A 22731-nucleotide genomic window follows, 5' to 3' on the forward strand; every position below is an offset into this window, starting at 1 on the left:
TTCCCGATAATACTCAAAGGGCAAGCTTTAGAAACAGCCACTGCCCTCACTTGCTGAATGGGAACTGCTAGCTCTAGGGTTTGACTGCTCAGCCACTCAGAAACTCAGTAAGCAAAGCCTTCGGGGTAGGGGAGGCTGCTGCACTAATCCTGGACAAGTAAATGCCTTTACACAGAAGGGCTCCCATTTGCACAGATAATTGAAAAAAGAAGTCACAAGCCTGTAGCAGAGGAGATAGGCTTTGTTGGGGAGCAGTGATCCACTTCCAGGAGATAAGCAGGGCTGTCCTCAAAGTGGGTTAGGGACAGGGTGTCCTCCTCACTCAGGGGGCATTCAGACTCTGCCTTCAGGAATGGGCATTGATTATCTAGGAAGACCATGGAGAAAAGGGCGTCCAGGTCATAAACAGATTTATAAACCTGTCGCTCCCCAGCCACCTTCTGCATGATGCCCTTTCCATAGTAACAGCGTAGAGAACGACTCAGCTTGTCCCAGTTCGTGACTGGCTGGTTCTTCAGGATGCCCCAGTGCCGAGCAGCCTCCTCTGGTTCTATCAGTTTGAACTCCATGCCTCAGCCTGTCCAGGCAGTGAAATGGGCATTGGCTGGGTCATCAAGCAGGGTGACCAGGAACTGCCACAGCTGGAGTGAGCCTCACCTCTGGCAAGGGGGTCCTTCCCCATAACACGGTCGGCTCCTTCTTGATTTTGCCTTCCAGTCACTCAGGCACAATTCAAATCTCGTGGAAGTATGACCGTGGAGCTTTTTCATGTGAAAAATCTTCATGGCTGCTGGAAAAATATCCCCCTGTCAAGTAGGATGACTGTCAGTTAGGCACTTCTGAATTAATGCAGTGATCTCAGGACTCCTGCTTGATTCCCACTGGTGACTGGAACCAATGCACTGGGGGAACCAGCATTCCAAGGACTCCATGTTCATAGAGTGGGTTATGGTATCCTTGTTTGAGTCCCTGAGAAGGAGGAGGTGCTGCAGGAACAATTTACTCCGACATCTGCCTGTGGTAACTGGGACAATTATCCCTGGGCACTCCTGACTGGGGAGGGAAGGGAGGGCAGGGTTCAGCCAGTTGTCTCTGAAATCTCTGTTCCAGTAGATACTGGTTTTCAGGCATTATCTTTGGCATCTACAGCGGACTGCAAAGGCCAAACTAGGAGATCTTGACTGATTCATTTTCATATTCTCTGCCTCACCCCAACACCCAGCAGATACTCAATAAAGTAATCATTGGAAGAATCCATTGGGATGTTTTCACTTACAAACACTGGAACACCATATCAGTAGTGGTTGAGATCCTTGGACATTCATTTTGCTTATTGTCAAATATTTTATACCAGCTTTAGATTTACAGAAAAACTAAAGGATAGCACAGAGTTCCCATGGAACCCATAACCAGATTTTCCTTTACTAATATTGTCCTTTGGTAGGGTACATTTGTCACAATTAATGAACTAATAGTTGACATATTATAATTAAAGTCCCTACCTCTTGCCAATGTCCTTAGTTCTTAACTATAATGTTCTATTTTCTGTTCCAAGAACCCATCCAAAACACCTCATTACATTTAGTGAATAAGTGACCTTAGACTCCTTTCAGCTATGACAGTTTCTCAGACTGTTTTTTCTTTTTGATGGTTGTATTAGGTCTCTTTTGCTGCAATAAAACATCGCCACGAACTTAGTGGTTTAAAACAGTATAAAGTCATAATCTTCCAGAAAAAAAGAGAAATAAGGAAAGTTGAGTATTAGATTTACAGTGGCTTCTTTTTTATAAATCAATAGGTCAAAAGTCTTATTCAAGTCTTACTGAGCTAAAATCAAGATAGCAAAAGAACTAAGTTTTTTTTAGAACATCTAAGAAATGTCTGTTTCTTTGCCTTTTTCAGATTCTCTGAAATACACACATTCCTACCACAATGATACTAGATGCTTCTTAGTAAGATTGCTCAGATATTTTACAGAATATTCCTCAATGAGCTTTATCTGATCTCTCTCTCTCTCTCTCTCTCTCTCTCTCTCTCTCTCTCTCTCTCTTTCTTTTTCTGGTACCTGGAATTGAACTCAAGACCTCACACTTGCTAGACAGGCGCTGTGCCACTGAGCTGTATCCCCAGCCCTGTCTGGTACTTTTCTGATGTCCAGACGGGAGTTACAGGTTTGGAAGAGGAAGAGCATTCTCATCGCATCTCAAGCACACATGACACATCCATCATCATGACTTATTGCTGTTACTGTGAGCCTTGGTCCCCTGCCTGAGGTGTTGTTCCTTACATGTGGTGCAACATACCCCATACCCCAAATACAAAAACAAAACACCTGGGTTTGAAGCTCATCAAATCTTTTATCAGAATACTGTCTCTTTCTCCTCTTTATTTTTCAACTTTACATATTCAATATAACTTATTTATTAATCTCACCAATTTTCTATTTCCCCTGTTACAATATGAGCTTTAAGGAGACAAGGATTTCATCTATGAATTCCAATAATGTTCATCACCAGTGCAATGCATGGCCCATGGCAGATGCTACTGAATATCAAATACCACTCTGTTGTTGAATCTATACTATAGACATGATAATGTTGCCTCACAAGCTTATTATGAATGGGATCAGGTCATGACAATGCACTTGACACTAGCATATAAAAGTTCTAGTCAACCTGAACACAAACTTTCCACAAAGATGCCAAGATCTGTTTCCTAGAGTACATGGAATATAGAGAAATATGGGACAATAGAAAATCATTAAACAGTTTTACTCTTTCCAAGACATTACAGTTCTGCTATCTATAATTCTTTATGGCATTTTCTTGGGGTTGTTTTCCATTGAGAAGTTTGTTTGCTATAATATGGTACTGCATCAATTAGGAATTTAGGAAGAGCCTTTCACTGCTTAGCATTTAGTCAAGTCAGTCAACAAGTAAGATCCTTTTTGCATGGCATTCTGTTGGAACTAGTGAAGTATTAAAGATCAATATGGTATTTTTCCTGTAACTAATAACATCAAGAAATTGTTTCTCATACATAACCTGAATACATTATGTTGCATTAGGCAGTTCATCTTTCTTTTTCTTTTATTAGTGGAAATAAAGAAAAACTGGATATCCTTTCTACAATAAAACACTTGCAAATAAAACACTTGAACACAGCTTGCAAATCAACTCATTTAAATCTTAATTTTTGAGCCCTGAAACCAAAGAACAAAAATGTGCAAAGCTTCATTCTTTGATACACTACAACTGAAAATGAAAGATGCAAATTTTAATAGAATGTACTCATAGAAAGTCCATAGAGATGCACCCAAGAATGTTAGTTCTGGTTCTCTCTGGGTCATTTGGATTGGGGTCATTATAGTTGTATTAGGGTTGTCATTGCTGGGTTTTTTTTTTTAAATGACATTTTAGATCTTAATAAAAATTTTGTGCCTGCAAAGTCTCATTTCCATTTAATTAAGTAGCACTGAGGAAATGATTAAAAAGCAAATAAGAAGTACTAAAAAGCAAATAAGAAGTACTTCACATAAGAAATATGCAGTCAAAAGTTCAGTAAAAAAAAAAAAAAAAGCAAATCTTTGGCATCACAGTTACCTCAAATCCTTTATAAGTAACTTCTTTTGGCCCTTCTGCTATTTTCTCATAAATGGTAGACTATTCCTGTACTATTTCAGGGGACAAAACACAGCACATTTTTGCTAATATTTTCCTTTAAAACGCCATTGATCTTAAGCAACCTCTACAATTGCAAATCGGGGGCTTTCAAGTAATTTATAGGGGAAAACTGTGAAGTTTATCTTTGAAATGAAATGAAATAATACCTGCACTTCTTACTTTGGGGAAATTTTATGTTAAATCACCCAGAAAGGCAGAGAAGACAAAACACTGAGAAATATTTAAAGATTTCATTTCTCTTCCTGATAACGACAAGGTTCATTTTGTGCTCTCAGAGGGGAAATCAAATCTGATTTACTGTCAACTACATCTGCACCACCATTCACATCTTCCCATTCTTTAAAACAGCCTGGGCACTGCTGCTGCTGCTGCTGCTGCTGCGTACTGGCCTTTCACTGTTCGGGGCAGGGTGCTGCCAAACGCCTGACAAATCACCCAATACTTTCCCTTAAAGCCACCTGTTTCTTTGCTGAGATAAATCGTGATGCAAAGGATCCGCAAACTGTCAGCATTTTATTGGCAGAGGGAAGCTTGGTTTGCACACCCCGTCTTTGAAAGGGCAAGGAGTGTCAGTGAGGGCCTGGACATCTAGCTGTGAGCTCTCCCTGACTCTTGCCTCCCCTCCTTGTTTTGCTTTATCCAAACAGCAAAACATCCCACTCCTTTCCTTGGCCTTGTCTAAGACCAACTCAAGTCAGCCTTTAAAAAGCCCTCTGACACATTGTGCTGACCAGCCTGATTCTCGTAATCCACAGATTGTCATTCAGATCCTCAGACCCAAGCAGACCAGCAGGAAGATAAGAGGATTCACTGTTAGTGAATAGAAAAATAATTAAAATGTTGAATCATTCTGTGAAGCTCATGGGTGTAGCAAAGCAAATGCTAGCTGCCTACATCAAATTATTTATTGTTCAAAGCAAAAACTGGTCACAGCTCTTTGAAGGTGGGTAGGCAGTAACACTTTACAGTTTACAATTTTCTCCTCCAGCTGGATCCAAGTTAGTTAAATCCGGTGCATGGTAAATTTTCAAGGGCTACATCCCCGCTCTTGTGTCTGCCCCCACCCTCACCTGGGGTTAGCAATGTAAGAAAATGCTAGCATGATACAAAGTATAATTAATTGCCCATTTCCCTTTCTGATACACGCTAATTTTAATGCAAAATATAATTAACTGCCAATTTTTCTTTTCTGTCAGTCAGCCACTCAACAAATAGGATCACTATTTAAGAGTCCTACCTTACTTACCGTGTCTTTCTGTTTAAAATCATAACTTCTTTCAAGAGTCAGAGTCATGTACTCCCTCTCAAGACATGGACTTTTCTACCATCCACTAAAGACTGACTTAATTTATCCACTTGTCTCTAAGGAATTTAGTTTTGTTACTTTCAATGTAATACTCTTGAAGTGAGACTATCTTCCAACATTTCAAGGTTACTAGGAAATATGGAACGTGTGAGTCCTATGGAAATAGGATTATTCATCCATATTACTAACACCTACTCTGAGAAGAAATAGATGTAGTAGTAAAAATGAAAAGAAAAGACCCATGATATTGTTGTGTCTAGGCAAAAGAAATCCATAACAGAGCCTGGTACATAAGTTAGGGAATGCCAGTTTTCCCTTGGGTAAAAGTATATGTAAGTTTCCTTTTTTTTTTTTCCTTAAGGAATATTTAATCATTCATCTCTCCAGTATGCAAATGAGCCTGTAACAGATTTGATTAATTGGTCATCAAATTTTTCTTAAACCCCTGGACCTTTGTGTACAGGCTCTAAATATTCTTGTTTGCCTTCTGTCCTCCACCACCCCACCATGCATACGTTACCAGCCAATAGCTCCTGTAATGCTGCTCGTTCCAGTTCTGAGCCATTTAGTGTTACAAATACACTTTTATTCTTTGCATAGCCTTGAATATGTTTATTTGCATGGAAGATGTTTATTATGTACAGTCTTTCTTCTTCTTTGCATATCTACCACCTTTATTAGCTCACTTCTGAAATAGATCTTTGTTTTGCTGTAGAAGACTCAACAGTGGCCCCAACTACAAGTGACAGGAAACAAGGAAAAACTGAGCTTAGAGAAATAAAGGATTTGCTGTAGAAGACGGGGTGAGAATAAGGTTGTAGGAGAAGGGTAAGATGCGGCAGCTGCTGCTGCAAAGAGTCCATGGGAAGAGCCGGACTCAAAGGGAGCCACGTAAACTTTGCCATGTGATCCACACATTCCCTTTTCCACACTCAGGAGGCCGCACTGGATCCATTCTATCTGCCTATGTTTCTGGGTCTGGATTTGTATGCGGTGGTTTTTATTTTTTGTTTGTATGTCTGTTTTGAGCATCCAGGTTACGCTGAAACTGACCTCAACTGTAGAAAGAAAAAACATGGAGGGTGGCTCAACTGCTGTGTCCTTGTCAGGCCCATCCTCACAGCTCTTCCTTCTCTGGCCAAACTCCTTCCTCCCACACACTTCCCAGGCAACCCCGACTCAAACCAGCCACGCCTAGACTCCCAATCCTGCTTCTCCTCCACAGTTCCTCCTGGGTCAGTGACAGTGCTCTTCCCCCAGTTTGCCTGCCAAGCATCTTACAGAACAGCTCCTCTCTCTTCCAAGTTCTGCCTCCCTATTATATCTTAAATCTGTTTTATTTTCTCCACCTGCTCCATCACAGTCATCATTCAAGCACCACCCTGTTTCTCCAGAACAATGGTGAAACCTTCCTCACTGGTCTTTGGATCCTACTTTTTTCTCTTTTCAGAGTAATCTTTAAAACATTACGTCACTAGAGGAGGGCCTCCCACTGTTCTTAGTATAAAATTCAAAGTCCTCATTTTCATGGATAAGACCTTTCATGCATGGATTCTGCTCACCTTTCTACCTAAACACACAATTCCTTTTTCTTTTCTTGTTATATTAAGGTGTAGGGGTGCCTGTTTTCTTTTCTCTAAAGAGCTAACTCCTTGTCTGTAAACACGTTGTTAGATTTGCCTTAAAATTCCACTCCCACCAACACTCTTTTATGTTCATCTACTCGGACTTCCAGTACCTGTTGGAATATCTCTTCAGAGAAGCTTCCCCTGCCCTACTTCTGTCTTAGTTACTTTTTTCATGACTGAGACAAAATACTCCCGACACCCAGAAGCAAAGGGGATCAGGTTTATCAAGCTCACAGTTTATAGAAGTTTCAGTCCAAAATCAGCTGGCCCAAGGTAGGGTGACTTTGCAGTGGAGAGCAGCAGTTCATAGTGGGCAGGAGACAGCAAAAGCAACAAGAGGAGAGACAAAAGAGCCTCTTTCTGTTCCCTATATTTTATGCAGGCTATCAGGAGGGTGGGTCGGCACTCACACCCTCAGACCTAACCAGGACTATTCCAAGCCAATTAGTGGATGGATGGCTAATCGTACACTCTGAATCCCAGCATCACACACGCTAGATCCACCTGCCTCTGGAAAAGCCCTACGAATACACAAGGCTTTGGAAAGGACATCTAGACACAAATCATAACACCCATCCCACAGACTCATCAGCTTCCCATTCCATGCTCTCATAGCACAATGCACATTTTCCTGATAGCATTGCTTTCATCTATAATTAAATAACCTTTTCTATAATTATTAATGTCAGCCTCCACGGCAGACTTTCAATTATATGATCCATGGCGTTGATGTTGTTGGTATGATGCTGGCAAACTGCTAATTATTTAATGTGGTGTAGACAGCCATTCTGTGCTCAGTATGTCTGTGATAGATTCTTTAAAGGCTAAGACATTAAAAATTAAAAGTCTTCTCTATGAATCAGATTTATATTTGCTATTTCTTGTTCTCTGTTTACTCTAGAAGACTTTGCCTAAAACATCCAATAAAAATAAGAAACTAAGATTAAGATGTAGATGAATCTAAAATAAAAATCCTGGGGATGAATGTCAGGGCAATGGCATTATATGAAGGATGTGTCAATCACTGCTGAGGACAAGATCTGTCACCTACAAGTGCAGGCCTTGCACCCTTTGGAAGTGAAGACACAGTACCCATTTCAATTCAAATATCACCCTCATTACTGAGGGAGTTCACAAAAGGAGTTCATTAGTGCCACCTGGGCTGACAGGTTTATGACTCCATCATCATATCCACTAATAAATGAACTGATGATATGAATCAAATTCACTAAAATCTCTGGTTCATCTTGAGTACATTGTAAAAAATCAAAGTCAAGATGATGTGCTTCATAGTATTTCAGATGTAATAAAGCCTAAAGCTCTCTCCCTGCAAAATGAGAATTATGTGCAGAGAGCAATCTTACTTAACCCAAAATATGTCAGGGGCTAATAGCCCATGACATACTTACTACTCATCAAAATGGACCAAGAGGAAAAAAACTCTATTGCTACTCATGCCTGTTTCCAAGAGATTCAGTACAAGTACTTGTACCTATCAATACCTTAAATATCTTTTCCTTCATTTAGCAGCCACTACACATAATTTTGATTCCATCATTTGATAGGAATGTAATGTGTATTCAGTAACTGTTCTTGACATGCATTGCTTTAGATTCTGTGGAAAGCTGAAATATAAAAAGAAAGTCATAGTTTTAAAGCTGGCTAGCAAGTTAATATTTATGACTTTCATATACACATTTAAAGAAAACTAGCGGATAGTGATTTTTAAAAGTGGATGCCCTTTTGACACAGATCAAATAGTGAGTTTTAAGGGAGTTCCAGAATAAAGGAAGGTCATGGTAGAAAAAGTGTTGGATGGAGATTAAAGATGAAGGGCTCACTTATACTTCTACCTATGATTTGTTTAAATGTGTTGGATTCTAAGAGTGAAAGATGATGAGCTGCCTGATGGTTGGAATTAGCAAGAGAAAATACTGAGAGGGTGAAGATAAGATTTTAATTACTGGAATGAGCAAAAGCTGAGCTACCTTAATAGGAATAGGAAAGTGTCACATTCTTAATGAAAGTAAAACAGTACAAGTGATGCTTCCAGGAAGCCACAGAGTAAGGAATGGATAAGCAAATATTAAGAAAATCATGATTCTGGGTCTATAATGATGAAGGCATCGATTAGTTTGTAGATAATGGGAATAAATAATATAATCACTGAGAATGACATTGAGAAATAAGGCTCTATAAACATCAGTGACAAGTCATAGAGATTTAAGAGAGATAGATAGCAAAGAGAAAAGAGGGTTGAACATTTTTATACTTGGAGCTAAAAGGAATGTCACTTTAGCTAACAAATTTTGAGAAACAGGAAGAAGACGTCCATTTAAGAAACAAGAATTTTGTTTTCAGTGTTTTGCAGTAAGAAAGGAACTGCCAAAATTCTGGAGCTGAAACACCCTGAAAGCCAAGGGGGGAGGATGAAGGAACACTCTCCAAAGTATTGCTAACAGAGGATGAATGTTTTGTGTTTGGCAACATTACTAGAAATTCCTTCCATATGTTGAAGTAATATTTACTTCACTGTAACTTGCTCCTGAAATTTGCATTCCAACCTTTTGGGACAAAACTGAATATATTAGTCTTCTTCAATGCACTAATTCTTTAGACAAGTGAAAGTCACTGTATACCCTTTTTAGTTCTAGCTTTCCAAGAATCTCATTTTGTTAACGTGCAGCTCATTAATAGAATTTAGACACTCTTCATTTATTAACAAACATTATTAAAGCATTACAAATATCACTCAAGTACGAGCTTTACTGATGCTCTTTTAGTCTTTTAAAGTTATAATTATAATGCTGTCTGCAAAAAGAGAAAGACAACTTTCTCTTTCCTGAGATCAAAGAATATAAAAGCTATACTCACAACCAAGGCATCTTAAGTCTAATAAAAACCCACGACTAACAAGACTGAGAGATTTGGAATCGGTCTTCTAACTTGAAGGAAAGAATATATTAAAAAGAATAAATCAAATTTTCCAAAGGATTGTAATTCTCTACTTGCATTCATGCTATAAATTTAGCAAACTATAAAGATTTTAGAAAAATTTTTCTTATTATTGTCAGATGTTTTTAACAATGCATTTGCTTCTAAACCTTAAGGTGAATTCATGAAAGAGAAAAATTCATTTAGATATCTATTATCTCTGAATAGAGACTGGGTTTGATGAAACCTCCATACAACTATCAAATGTTTGCCTATTTAAATGACTTCTTCTCTGGCATTATACCTCAGAAAATAAATTATTATTATTTATGCTCACAATAACATATATCTACATAATAAGTTTCTCGAAGGAGTTGAAGCTAGTTTTTGCTTATTCTACAGCACCTCTCATTTGTAAAAGTCAGAAATTACACCTTTGTTGTTCCAAGTGAGAAAAATGTGTTACAGAGGCACAGGCCCATCAATGCAGAAGTCAGTACGGACTGTGCCATTAGTCACAGAAAGCACATGAATCAACACTCATGTGATGTTGTGTATTTTTCCAGGCAGCATCAGCTACTCTTACAAAATAAAAATGTTAGAGACTTAAAAATAAATACCAAGTCCTACCTGCAGCACCTACTGTGTGGCCAGTGTTGTGGTGACATGGAAAAAGTGGCCTACCCCCAAAATCTAAAAGAGAAGATCTCATAATTAGAAATAACTTGAGACTTTCGTAAGACAGACTATAATGGCTTGTTTAGGGAAAGCAGTGGCTAAATTATGGGATACAAAATAAAAAAGAGCTCTGTTTTATTCTCTCCTCTGCAACCAACCTGAAGCTAGTTATTTATCCCACCTGTAAAATGCAATAAAATTGCATACTATAGACCTATCCCAGAAGGATAGAGGAGGATTAATCTCCTGTAGGTGTCTGGAGCTTCACAAATATTGTTGGAATACACAAATTGCAGTCCCTTCATTTTGCTTTTATAGCACATTCATGGTCCTTACCCACTGGAGGGTACCTCCAGCTGTCCAGACAGTGCATCAATATGCACTCGACATCCTTCTTCTGTATCCTCCAAGGGGTAGCTGAAGAGCAAGCTAAAAATATTGCTCCATGATTGTACGTTAAATCACACAAGGTTGAGACATCCAGGGTCTCAATTTACCTTAGTAATACAAAATTAACCTTGTAGGTACAAAATTACAGTGTTATTTTATAATTATAGCCATATTTTTTGCATTCATGAGATACTATGAGATACCTGACCTTCTCAGTATAGGTTAGCTAATTATTTTGTATCTAGTAAGAGTGAGTTTATTTAACTCTACATGCCAGTAGAAGTGTGGCTACCACTTCTTAATCTCGCCAGTTTCTACTTCTATTGTTCAGGATATGTTAATTAAATTTCATATTCAAGTATGAATTTATAACTTTAAAAAAGCTTAACCAAGTGTACCCCAGAGTCTGTCAATTGTACATAATGTCAGACACTCATTGTAAAAGGGTTATAAATAAGCTTATATTTATTTCTGTATTTTTTACTTTATCTCCTTCTACGAGGACTATAAACCACTTTGGAGCAAGGAAATTTGTTTTTAAAATTCATGCTTGTAATCAAAACTCCTACAAAGATACTTTGTCCATGGAAAGCAAATGATAAATATTTGTTATATACTTGAACAGTATTTGTTCTGAAATGAGAGATACAGATTTTCCACATGTTTTTGTTACTGAGAATGTTGTCTTTTTTCAAGGGGGTCAGGTTTCAATATTCTTGTTATATTCCTATCTACATGGGTTAACAATTAGAAACATAAAGACAAAATTCCATCTAATTAACCTATCTTTACCTGTTCTTTCTTTAATAGTCATTTCCTAGAGTCTAGCACAGTGAAGATATATAATATTACACAATAGTTGTCAACAGATTCAGTCTTTTCAAAACAGGTGGGATCAAAGTATAGAGTTAATTTAATTATATCAGATTGAAAAAGATATATAAATTGTCCTTACTTATTCTCCAATTTTAGACATTAATTTCAGTGAGAAAAACAGCATTTAAATATACATAATACATTAAAGTCAATGAAGACTGCAACTTGAAAGTTTTTGTAAGTAGAGAACCGAGAAAAATTTCCCTGATGATCATACTTTAGATTTTTCTCTGCCCAAAACTTCATTTTTTCTGTAAAATCTGCAAGAACCATTAATTTGCTATTTATTTTCTCTAAATTGAATTCACAGTAAAACTACATTTTAATATGAATGTTTGAGCTTAAGTATTTTAATATATACACAGAAATCATTTGATGAGATAAAAAAATTCAAAACTTACTTGTTAAGATATATCTATGAAATTAAGGGAACTACCCTGAAAGAACTTCCCTTTTCACTGTATGAATTGCATACAGCCTTGTAACATTGGTATATAATCTGATATTTCTCAAGTAAAATTTACTGTTTCTTATTTCAAATTAATTTATTTAATTTCCACTAAGAATAGAAAAATACTAGATGGTAGAAAAATACTGATGGTAGAAACACAAAAGAAATAAATAAGCTTGATCTTTCAGAGCTTAAAGTATATTTGTAGAAACAAAGTATAAATCTAAAACATAAGCAAAAATAACTATAAAAACAAACCAATAAGTGTAAACCACACCCCATTCAACTTTACTCACTGAATGTGTTGCATACTTTAGGAAAAGAACCTGGTTATTGAGAGAAGTGACTTCTCAGATCAGCAATGCCCATAGGAGAATTAATAGTTATGATAGACTGGCATCAGCTTCCTTTCACATTCGCCTGAATAAGCAATAGCATCAGCTATAATATTCACGCTGAGACAGTGGAGGACTAAGGCAAGGAAAACACCAATGGCCAAGCTGCACGAATTATCCCTTGACACATCTTCTTTGATCCCAGAAGACCTGTAGATGTAATTCCTATCTTAGTTAGCTTTATGTAACTGTAATAAATACCTATGATAATAAACTTAAAGAGAATAAAGGTTTATTTCAGCTTACAGTTCCAGAGGCTTCGGTCCATGACCACTTGGCCCTGATCCTTTGGTCCAATAGTGGCACAGTAGATCATGGCAGGGAGCATGCAGTAGAGGAAGTCTATTCACCTTGTGGCAGTGAGGAAGCAGAAAAGAGAGAGAGAGGAAGGGGTCATAGTGCCAAAATCCTCTTTAAGGGCACGCTCCCAATGACCTAACTTCCCCTTGATGGGTCCTGCCTCTCTCAGTAGCATGGGCTGGGGTCCAAATCTTCAATATATGGAACTTTGGTGTAAACTTATCCAAACCATAGCAGCTTTCTTGCTGTCCTCTATTGTATATAGGTTCGCTTTATTTCTAAGTACATATAAAGTAAAATTATATTAAGCATCAATAAGTAAGTTAATCAATATTAACCCAATTTTAAAGTTCAGAGATTAATATAACTAATTCTCTACTCTTCCTGCCACTAGACAAAAACATTTTTTTTATTATTCAATTCACAGTGAATATCAGAGTACATGAGTGGATTTAAATTGCTATTGTGATCAGAGAATTTGATCAAACTAAAAAACAAAACAAGAAAAATAAAAGAAGCAATAGATTTGTTTTCCTTCTGGAAATTAAATTGCATGCAGGAAAATAGTTGTGTTTTTCTCTTTTTACCCTCCAACTCTGAAGCTCAGAATTAACTTAATTTATTGATTCTACTTTATGACATTTTAGTCCTTAGTAAAAACACCTCCCAGGGGTTTTAGGCCTGGAAAACAGCAATATCAAAATCTATAATTTGGAGCTATAGCTAAATATAAAAACAAAGAAATTCAAAAGAGAGAAAGCATTATCAAAAGGGACCACCCAGATAAGTTTAAGAATTACCATAACATCTAACAATTATGTTATTGTAGAAAAAACTCAGAGCACAAGTTCTCATTTTTGGAATTATAAAATCGTGTCATTTTTCTCAATAGGATTTGTCTGATGTCTATTGAACCAATGGGTCAGGAGAAAAGAAAAGTTTGAGTCTATTTGTTTGATCAACTCCATCAAGAGGTCAGTACAGGCTAAGATTTCAGTTCCCAAATCTTAGTGACAGCTTCTCTTGCTAAACAGTTGTTCGGCCTAGCCTAAGGTTGCAGGGTAAACAATAGCCAGACTTTGTTCCCCAACAAAGTCCTTGGTAATGCTGATGTTGTTGATCTTCAAAATACATTTTATAAATGCCGAGCTAGTAGAATTAAGGACAAAGGACATATGAAGAATTGGAATAAGTCTACAGTTAGGTTCCTTTGGCTAAAATGAGAACTCCAACCCAGGAATTTAACTGCTGATGAGTGTATTTGTAGGCATTGACTATCTTTAAATCTTCCTAGAAATCACCAGAGCAATGAAAAGTCCACAGCCAGAAGCAATGCTGGAAAATTGATTTTCATTAGAGTCTACTGCACATCACTTCCTTGCTCACTGTATATCCATCCCTTCCACAAACATGTGCCTATGTGTCCACACACGGGTGCTTGGCCAGCCTGCCAATAAAGCTGCTGAGATAGAAAAAGAGTACAAATGGTTATCCAAATGCCAAGTGTGTAAATATTTAAAAGCTGTGAATCCAGCTAAAAACTATTGAAGAAATATTTTCCATCCACTTACCTTGACAAATATACTACCTTGAGATAATAACTTGGCAGGCTTAGTATTAGTTCAAAACATACAGACTCAATGTGTGTTTCTAAAATCTAAAGCTCCAGGAGAACAAGCTCTCAAGCCCCAGCTCTCAAGAAATTTTCTTACTCTTTCCAATCTCAGCTTACCTACACTGCAAGGATTCTGAGGATTTGTTTACACCCTACCCTCTTCCAAGAAATGAAACAGTTGTATCTCTTGGACAATTTGGGGATCACTTTATGCACTGAGGCACAGTTTGTCTTAGATGGCCTCATGGAAGATGCTTGTTCCAGCCATGAGTTTAGGATCAGAGTCCTATGAAAAGAGAATTCTGGGATGTCAGGATCTGAACCAGTTTGGAAGAGGGAATGTGAATTTAGCCAGATTTCAGTGGGAAAGTGCCTTTAGCCCTCACAGACTTCTCACCCCAAAGGAAGAATGTGGCCAGAGGAACATCAAAGTGTGACCTCTAAAACACAGAGGGGAGCCTCGGAAGAGGAAGGAAGTATTGTGTCCTCTGATAAGCTCCTCGTTTATTACATATTTTTCTATCAAACTTCATCCTAAATTACAAGCAACTGGTAAAGTAACAGTTTTTCCTTTTGTGGTTGTATTAAAATTATAAACACTCCGACAGTCCAGTGGGAGGGCAGAAGTGAGTCAAAGGGAAATAGATATTGCTTCCTGGATATTGCTACGTACAATCTACTCACACAGTGCCCTAAGGCAAATCTTGATCCTCACTTTTAAAAGACATAGGACTTAGGAGGTCTGAGTTTTAGTTTTATTATGCCATACACTAATGTTTGCTACGTTAATTAAGACACTGAGAAAACTAAGACTTCTCTACCACCCAATTTCTTACTTTCTAAACGGCATAATTAAAACAGATCAAATTTTGCAGAAGACATTCATGGTTAATGTATATTTTAATTGTCTAAGAGTAGACACAGAAAATGCAGTATTCTTAAAATTACTAGAATTAAGGATATTGCTTAAAATAGTGTATAGCAGAATTAGTGCTTCTCAGAATGCATGTTGAAAATGGTTGATTAGATGATACATTAGTTACCTATTGCTGTGTTACAAATCACCTCAAACTGTGAGCCAGCAAACAGTGGGTATTTCTTACCTCCTAGAGTGTCCATGGGTGAGGAATCTGAGAGGCCAACCCTGTCTGACCCAGAGCCTGTCATGCACTTACAGTCTAGATATCAGCCAGGACTGTCATCTCGTAGCTTCACTGGGATTGAAGGGTTCTCTGCCAAGGTATTTCACCCAGAGGACAACCAAGATGGTGCCAATTGTTGGTGGAAGACCTGATTCCTCTCCCAGGAGCCTCTTCTTGAGGCTGCTTGAGGGTCCTTGCTGCATGGCAGCTAATTTCTCCCAGTGTTGAAAACAAAGGCAAAAGCCATGATGTTATCTATGACTCAGCCTCAGAAAACACTCGGTCTCATATCACCATATTCCACTTGTCACAAAGCCAACCCATATTCAGTGCAGGAGGGAACTATGCAATGGTGTAACTCAGAGATGAGAACCCCTGAGACTGCTGTCAAGTGACCCCCATGAACTCTTCAAATTCTATGATTTTATAGTTGTAGGGAATGTAAAATCATTATTAGTAATGCTGAAATATTCCATTGAAAATAGACTAAATATCATACATGTATAAAATAGATTACTGTAGGAAACAGAATATTGACTCCTCAGAGATGTCCATCTCCTCATCCCTGGAATTCACGAATGTATTAGCTCAGCTGGAAGAGAAGAAAGACCTCATCATCAGTGTAAGTAGTTAAGGACCCTGAAATGCAGGGATAATTGGATTATCTAGATTGACCCACTACAAATGTAAGAGTCCTTAAAATTAAGCTGTCCTTCGCCTGTGCTCAAAAGAGAAGTGACTATGAAAGATTAAAAGCAGAGAGAAGGCAGGAGAAGGACTTGTTCTTCAGCACTGCTGGTTTTGAAGATGGAGAGGAAGGAGGTCAAGGAATGTCAGTGGTCTACAAAGCTGGAAAGAGCAAGAAAAACACTCTCCCCTAGCTTCTCCAGGAAGGAACTCGACCTTAAGATGTTTTCATTTTAGCCCAGTGAGACTCAGGTCAATCTTCTGATCTACACAGCTAGAATGACACATAAACCTGTGTTGTTTGAATCCACTAAGTCTCATGTAATTTGTTATTATAGCAATGGGAAACTATGCAATCACTACAGGAACTTTTATTTTAAAAAATACTTTATTACATTGAAACTTTGAATTAGCTCATTACTCAACATAAATACAGAATATTATCTAATGGAATTTTTTATCACTAGCACAATATTTTATTTTCCTACATTAGCATTCAAGGTTTGCCTTGAAACCAAACTGACAAAAATAGAAATCTTCTGAGACAGAAAATGTATTGTGGTGAAATTATTTTGAAGGACATAGTTCTTCTCTCAGGAGACCTCACTGGATCACATTTTTAACAATAATTCTTCTGGGAACTGTTAAAGATAAATGAGATTTAGAAATTGCAAGGATAAATTTTGAATAGGATACAAGGTTGAAATGCATACATAAAAATAAACTATATAAAAATACTTAAAACTGTTTTATATCCATATTGACTTTAAATTAAAGTAGAAAAAGTACATTTAACATATTTGCCAAGTTAAATGAGACAAATATTACTTACCATTTGTACTATTTATATTGGAAATTCTTAATAGCATACAGTATGAGATTGTGAAGAAGGTTAAGATTTAATCAATAACCTGAGAACATGCACAACTAAATGAAAATATAAGAACAAATAAAAATCATCAAATTACTGTTAAACTTAGCAATGGAAGAGGCTACAAACTATCAAGTAATTAATTTACAAATAGTTACTCAAAAATAAATAATATAGGACTTAATATGAAGAAAATATGATCAGATATAATAAAGAAAAGTGTCATGTAGATGCTGATTTATCTGGGTTTTGAAAATGGTAAGAAATTTTAGTGTAAGGAGGGAAGGAATTCTAAGAAGCTAACTTAGACTTAGGAAAATACTTCTGTTATTATACAAAGCACATTTGTACTTCAGAGTTTATGAGAGTCATGAGCACATAGCAAAAACTGTTTATTGCACATGATGTTTTGCTGCATTTAGTCAAATAATTCCTCTAAGCAAATAACACATCTATGCCTTCCCTCACAACTGCTCTGTGTGTGTCCGTATGTCTGTGTGGGTGATGGGCTAGAACACCTAAAGTCTACTCTACTAGCAAATTTTCAATATCTAAAATAGTACTATTATCTGATGCAGCACATTGGACCTCTAGACATATTTAAACTCTTGACTCATATCTTTCCATTTCTACCCCTACCCACCCCTACTAACCACCATTACAGTGTTTCTATATGTTTGACATTTTTAGATTTCATGGATGCTATCATGCAGTATTTTTGTGTATATGTCTCAATTAATTCCCAGCATAAATGTCATCCAGATTGTCATAAATGACAGAACCATCTCCTTTTTCAAGGCTGAATAATGTTTCAGTCTGTGTGGCACAGTAGCTTTTTGCCCATTTTTTGCCAATGTACACTTGGGTTGTTTCCATATCTTGCCTATCGTGACGGAAGCTACAATGCACATGAACACACAGACATCTCTATGAGCTGTTGATTTCATTTTCTTTGCACCTGTACTCTCCAGAGGCATTGCTGAGTCCTACAGTAATTCTATTCAATGCATATTTAGTCACCGAAACAGATAATCTTTGGAACAGTGAAGTTATAATTTTACAAAAAGGTTTTGCACAATAAATTTGAAGGTACTTTAGAAACATAAACTGAGGTCTAAAAGGAGGCCTGGATGCGTGGTCAGAAGTTGTGTTAACTTTCTATGAAGGAGATAATTGAAAATATGGCCTGAGGGTTGGAATAGAAATGAAAGGACAGGGGCTGGGGATTTAGCTCAGTGGCATAAGCACCTGCCTTGCAAGCAGGCAGTCGTGAGTTCGATACCCAGTACCGGTAAAAATGAAAAAGACAAAAAAAAAAAAAAAAAAAAAAAAAAGAAATGAAACGACAAAAAGCATGTTAATAAGTAGAAAAGTACAGAATTTGATGAATCCTGAGGCAAAAGAAGAGCCGAGAGAAAGTTTGAGGGTTTGATTCCAATGATTGTGATAATGGTGTCAAAGTTAACAAGAACGAGTAAAAGAAACGAGAAGGAAGTCTGTAGGGAAAGATGCTCAGTTGGTTTACAGCACACTGAATGGAGGGAAAAGCACACCAAACACATCTGGACAGTGGACTATGCTACAGAAACTCAGGAGGGAGGTTACCCACGGAGGAGCCACAAAAGAGGAGGAGATGACAGTGCACACCTAAAGCAGCAGAACAAAGACATGTTTAAAGCAGGAAAGGAAGGAAGAGACTGTAATAAACAAGGAAAACAGCAGAGATGCTCAAGGGAGGCATGGGAAGGACCAGAGTCCAGGCCAAAGGCTTAAGAAAAAGCAAAGGATTCTTCCAGTGCAGAAAGTGTCCTGGATTTGTGTTAGGGGTTTGTCAGTGATTTTTGTGAGGGTTGTCACATGGAACTAAGAAAGAAATTAATATCATGTATCTTACTCAAAATCTTTTTTGTTCTGAAACTTATTAAGTCAAGAATTGACACTGATACTAAGATAACAAAACAAGAAATATTGAATATCTGAGCACAGTATTTCTTCAGGAATTTCTCCTGAGTGTGTACCCAATGTAATCCAAGTGTAGTTTAGGCAACTAATAGCCAAAGTACTCCCTTGTCTAAGCACAAGAATGTAGGTGTTGAGAGCTGTGTTGTCCATACCTGCAATCCAATGAGACTGAGACTAAAAGGACCCAGAAAACTCAGTTTTATCTTGGTGAGGACAGATGTTGATAGTAACCACTCTACCCCTCAGATTCTTTTTTTTTTTTTTTTTTTTTTTTTTGTCTTTTTCTTTTTTTATCAGTACCAGGGATCGAACTCACGACTGCCTGCTTTCAAGGCAAGCGCTTATGCCGCTGAGCTAAATCCCGAGGCCCCCCTCAGACTCTTCATAGAGTGACTTTCAACCATTATGATACACCATCATGTGTGCTGTCTTTACAAAATTCACAGTGAATATTTATGGTAAGATGAAAACATGTTAAATTAGCAACAAAACTCTGGGTTCAAAAAAAAGTCTCATAAATGCCAGTAGATAAAGCACACTACCTCCACTCACGCTGACACCTTCATCAACACACTCTGCTAATTATTCAGGATAACATTTCTCATAATTGGCAAGGCCATGCCTCTTGCATGGACTTTCTCTGTGAGTGTTGAAAATTGCTAAATACAATTTATGTGATTTATTTTTGTCAATGACCTTATTAGTGCTTCCACTGCCGAACTGTGTTTGTGGGTGGATATGTGCATGAAAATGCGGTTTTGACTTTTTCAGAAAAGAAGTTATATAACTTTATACTTCATAATCTAACAACCAAAATGTTATTTGTAATACGTGTCTTGAGGAAGTGCTGTTTTACCACTGGCCAGTTTGATGGGAGTTGATCAGACAGCGATTAGCCAGCGAGTTGATTTTTAATCTATATGTTGTTACTGATATTGGCCCCATTCCAGCTGGCTACTACAATGTCTAAATGCTCACAAACAAAAATTACCCATAAAACATGACCATGTTCTCTGGGTTCATGGATACAGAACATCTGGACGGGCTTCTTTGGCTGAGTTTATAACATCATATCCCTTGTAAACATGATACACTTGTCTCTGGTTAACAGTTTTTGAAGCTAAAATATTTCTCTCAGAACTCAGGTGTGACATATTATTTATCCATATTGATCCCAGGAGTCATTAAAACAGTCCAAGACTTTACTTAATTTACTGAAGACATGTACAATAACCTTTTTTAGGAAATTGGAGGAAAAATACCTGCTCTATTTTGGCATAAAGGAGAAGTTAAAGGGAGACCATGAAAATATCAAATAATACGTAATGGTTAATGGCTTCCACTTTTGGAATTTGCATCTATTTTCTTTTTTTTTTTTTTTTTGCTTGTTGAAAATTACTTTTGCTGTATTATAAATCAACAATCTCCAAACTTCCTGTTGAGTGTTAACCATATACAAGGCACCGTACAGCAGACTTCCAAACTCACCAAGAAGGGTATCTCTGCCGTCACACTAGTCCAGAGGTGCTTACAAGCTACTAAAGGAGGATAGAATGGATATGCACGAAAAGATGGTACCCTGGCCAATAAATAGGTGTCACTCATGTGCAAGGTGAGAAAGGGCAGGTGATGAATGCAGGTAGCCCAGTCCACAGGCAGCAAGGATGAGGGCTGCCCTCTGATTTAATGCCTGATCTCCTGCCTGCTGAGTCAATCACTGGTGGCTCCCCTGCCTCTCATCTCGAAATCATTGACTTCAAATGAGCCCGTTTATTAGCGTAGACCTCAAGATTTATTTCTAGCCAAAGCCATGAAATATATATCAGCCTTTCGATCCCACATTCCTTGTATTCTGCCACTAAGTCTCAAATACAAACACTGATTCCCCCAGTGTGTACACATGTTTACCCTCATCTTTCTGCTTACTGGATATAGCAGACAAAATAGTTACACTGGTAAAGAAATCCAGTAACCAATATGCAGATGCTCCTAAGACATGTAGAGACTGAAGTTGAATGTGTTTTAGAAAAAAGCCGTGGAATTACATCTGCATAAGTGAGGGACATATGAGATAGCTTAAGGACAGCAAAGTGGGAAGACGAAGTCCCTTAAGAAGAAAACACACTCAGGAATTTTCTTTGTGACCAGGGGTCTTAACTGGCATCAATTAATTTTGACGGGTTAAATTTTTATCTTGGATCTTCTCATAATTCACTTATCCCATTCTGTATGAACTTCACTGAGTGCCTGCTGCACTCAGTAAGATGCTTTGACAGGGACTGAGAAGCAAAGATAAACCAGTGAGTTGCAGCACCAAAGGAGCTGTTACCAATTGGGAAGAGGGAGGAAAACAAACTGCAGAAAGCATACTTGTGATACAACTCATGCACAGAATAAAAGGAAAAGAAAGAAACCAAAGGTGCAATGCCTGAGTTTTTAAAAAGATAAAAAGAAAGACAAAGGCATAGCACAGGAGGGAGGTAACATGTGACTTAGAGATTCATGTGGGCTCAAGAAATACCACCTTGTTCCCTAAAATAAGCAATTGAGAAATAATCTCAAAATTTAAAGAAGCTTTTATGGATTAAAGATCTGTGCCCCCCTCCCCCGACTCTTATATTGGAGTCCTGCTCCCCAGGGTGACAGTGTTTGGAGACAGAGCCTTTGGAAGGTGATTACATCATAGGAGTGAAGCCCTGGTGAATAGGACGTACTTATATGAGAAATTAAAATTCGCGGGTCTGATTCTGCAGTGCGATGATAGACAAAGATGTCACCAGTTTGTAACCTCTCACAATGACCTGACCATGCTGAGAGCCTGACTTCAGGCCATCCGTCCCCATGAGAAGTCAGATTCTGTGGTTTATATACCAATCTGTGACCCTTTGATACATCCCCACTAACAGACTAATACTGAAGCCAAAAAGGAAATCTCTATCACCAAAGAAGACTACAGGCTAAATACGTGGATAGATGGACACTAACGGTGAGTTTGCCAGGTGTAGACAGTCACAGGCAATGCTGGCCCAGAGAACATGAGGAGGCAGTCACAGGCCAACTCCCAAAGAGCTGGCATCCCCATGCTCAGAAACAGTGCTCTTTCCAAACCCTCCACTTAGGTCAGTCCCACTCCACCTTCTGTGGAGTAAAGGGTGTGAGGACACAAAAGAGGAAGGTCAGGAGGTTACTCTGGTGGAATTTCCTCCACATCCACAGCACACCGGAAATTGGAAAGAAACATTGCTCCCCAATAGGATGTGAATGCACAGACATGCAGGAGTGTGGAATGCTACAGGAAAAAACTGAGTACAGGCAGATAAACCTGAAACAAAGCGCCTATAAACAGATGCAGCTAAGGATGAGACTGTCATGGGTCACCTCGAAAGTGGCTGTGATGTGGACTGAATGCTGTGTCTTAAAAATTCATGTGTTGAAAGCCTACCCCTTTAGGTGATGATATCAGGTGATGATAACAAGATAGCTCTTTTAGAACTGTTTGAGATCGGGAAGTTACAGCTCTCACAAATGAGGTTCCTGTCCTTATAAAAGTCCCAAGGGAGCTTGTGAGAACACAAAATTGATAACCTAGAAGGGAGCTCTCCCCAGAAACTGACCACACTAGATACCTCAACTCATAACTCCCAGCTTTCAGAACTGGGAGAAATATATTTCTGTTTTTCAGGAGATACCCAGGCCAGATTACTAAGCTAATAATGGCTGAAATTAACTAAAACATACGAAAGGTAAGAATGTAAAAATTCTCCATATTTTATGTGTCACAGCCCACACTGTCCTCAATATTATAGAGCCATT

General features: G+C 38.0%; 1 pseudogene; it reads right to left on the reverse strand.

The window, feature by feature from the left end:
* Positions 1–212: 212 nt before the first annotated feature.
* LOC101788204 (ETS translocation variant 5-like) lies at positions 213–12657 on the reverse strand (annotated as a pseudogene).
* Between the last annotated feature and the right edge of the window lie 10074 nt (positions 12658–22731).

Source organism: Cavia porcellus, unplaced genomic scaffold (assembly GCF_034190915.1).
Source record: "Cavia porcellus strain 051 isolate PalLab524CR breed Dunkin Hartley unplaced genomic scaffold, mCavPor4.1 scaffold_14, whole genome shotgun sequence".
NCBI classification, from domain to species: Eukaryota; Metazoa; Chordata; class Mammalia; order Rodentia; family Caviidae; genus Cavia; species Cavia porcellus.